Here is a 2,836-nt window from a genome sequence, read left to right as displayed (position 1 = left end):
GTATAATTAAGTAAGTTTATTCAGGTATACACAAATAGAATTATCATACATAGCAGCATATGTGTAGAGAACCTGGGATAACCCAAAAAAGTCAGACAGAGTGACTTATTTCCATTGGGGTCCTTTTACCTTATTATAATATAAAGGTTATAATATTTTCTTATTATTCTATAATGAAGATAACATCTTATTATCATACTAAAAAGACTATCTACTACACGAGGGTCATTAAGACTATCTATAATACGAGGGTCATTACTAGGAATAAGGTAAAATTTACACGTATGTTAGATAAAAAATAGAAAATCATTTCCCTCCCTTTCTGTAGCTACATTCATCAGACACCTTTTGGCACTCTTCTTGAACTGGTTCATGCTATGTTGTAAGTTTATTTAGGTACATGGGCACATAAGTACAGTTATTATATATAATGTAAATTACCTAGGACAATCCAAAAAAGTCAGGCAAAGTGAATTATTTCCACTGGGGTTGGACCCCAATGGAAATCAAGGATCCCAACGGAAATCTCACTTTGACTTTTTTGGGCTTAAGCAGGTAAGTAAGTTTATTTAGGTATTGGTACACATAAAACAGTTAGGTAAATTATCATTCATATGTGTAGATTACTTAGGACAACCCAAAAAAGTCAAAGTGGCCTGGTGTCTAAAGCTCCCGCTTCACACACGGAGGGCCCGGGTTCGATTCATAAGAACATAAGAAGAAGAACATAAGAACGAAGGAACACTGCAGAAGGCCTACTGGCCCATGCGAGGCAGGTCCAAGTCTCCTACCGGCTTAAGCCAATGCACCCAACCTAGACAGGTCAGGTCACATTGACTTAAGGGAGGAACACGGCAACCGACCTGTTAGCACAAGCTATCAGGTCTAACTCACACCCACCCACATCTACTCATGTATTTATCCAACCTATTTTTAAAGCTACACAACGTTCTGGCCTCTATAACGGTACTTGGGAGTTTGTTCCACTCATCCACAACTCTATTACCAAACCAGTACTTTCCTATATCCTTCCTGAATCTGAATTTTTCCAACTTAAAACCATTGCTGCGAGTCCTGTCTAGGCTAGATATTTTCAGCACACTATTTACATCCCCTTTATTTATTCCTGTCTTCCACTTATACACCTCAATCATATCCCCCCTAATTCTACCTCTTTCTAGAGAGTGCAGTTTCAGGGCCCTCAGTCTATCCTCATAGGGAAGGTTTCTGATACATGGGATCATCTTTGTCATCCTCCTTTGTACATTTTCCAGAGAATTTATATCCATTCTGTAATACGGTGACCAAAACTGTGCAGCATAATCTAAATGAGGCCTAACCAAGGATGTATAGAGTTGAAGAACAACCTGAGGACTCCTATTATTTATGCTTCTTGATATGAAGCCAAGGATTCTATTAGCTTTATTGCGAACACTTATGCACTGTTGTCTTGGTTTCAGATTACTGCTAACCAGAACTCCTAAATCTTTTTCGCAATCCGTAATATTAAGATCTACATTATTTAGTTTATATGTGGCATGGTTATTGTCCTGTCCAACATTTAGAACTTTGCATTTGTCTATATTAAACTGCATCTGCCACTTCTCCGACCACTGCATCAGTCTATTCAAATCTTCCTGGAGTGCTCGAATGTCCTCGTCAGAATGAATTCGACGGCCTATTTTGGTGTCATCGGCAAACTTGCCGATGTCGCTCTTTATGCCCTCATCTATGTCGTTTATGTAGATTGTGAACAGCAGGGGGCCCAACACTGACCCCTGTGGAACACCGCTCGTGACGCTACCCCACTCTGATTTCTCCCCATTTATGCAAACTCTCTGCTGCCTATTTGTCAACCATGCCTCTATCCAGGAAAAAATTTCTCCTCCTATTCCATGTGCTTTAATTTTCCTCAATAGTCTCTGATGTGGGACCCTGTCAAAAGCCTTACTGAAGTCCATATACACAATATCATATTCATTACCATGATCTACCTCCTCAAATACCTTAGTGAAAAAAGTTAATAAATTCGTAAGGCAGGAATGCCCCTTTGTAAAACCATGCTGAGATTCGTTGATTAATTTATGCTTTTCAAGGTGGCTACGAACTGCCTCGGCAATTATTGATTCCATAAATTTTCCCACTATGGAGGTTAGGCTTATTGGTCTATAGTTCGAAGCTAAGGACCTGTCACCTGTTTTGAAAATAGGTATCACATTTGCCATTTTCCACTTATCTGGCACCATGCCAGTTTGTAGTGATATGTTGAAAAGATTAGCCAAAGGTGTGCTAAGCTCCTCTTTACATTCCTTTAGAACCCTTGCATACAGTTCATCAGGGCCTGGGGATTTGTTAGGTTTTAATTTATCTATTTGCCTAAGGACCATGTCCCTTGTGACCCTAATAGTGCACAGTTTATTATCGTCCTGTTCTACATAATTTATCATTACTGGAATATCGCTGGTATCCTCCTGTGTAAAAACTGAGAGGAAGTATGTGTTAAAAATTCTACACATTTCCTTATCACTGTCAGTGAGCTGACCCGAGGAACTTTTGAGTGGGCCTATCTTGTCCCTGATCTTACTTCTGTATACCTGAAAGAATCCTTTTGGGTTAGTCTTCGATTCTCTTGCAACTTTAACCTCATAATCTCTTTTTGCTTTTCTAATTCCCTTTTTTATTTCTCTCTTTAACTGAATATATCGATTTCTTAATTGCCCCTCTCCTCTTTTGATTTGCCTATATATGCCTCTCTTTTGACCAATCAGATATTTTAATCTATTGTTCATCCATTTAGGATCATTTTTGTTTGATCTGATTTCCCTATTTGGAACAT

Source organism: Cherax quadricarinatus, chromosome 53 (assembly GCF_038502225.1).
Source record: "Cherax quadricarinatus isolate ZL_2023a chromosome 53, ASM3850222v1, whole genome shotgun sequence".
In the NCBI taxonomy this organism is placed as follows: Eukaryota; Metazoa; Arthropoda; class Malacostraca; order Decapoda; family Parastacidae; genus Cherax; species Cherax quadricarinatus.
Note: the sequence above shows the minus strand (reverse complement) of the source record.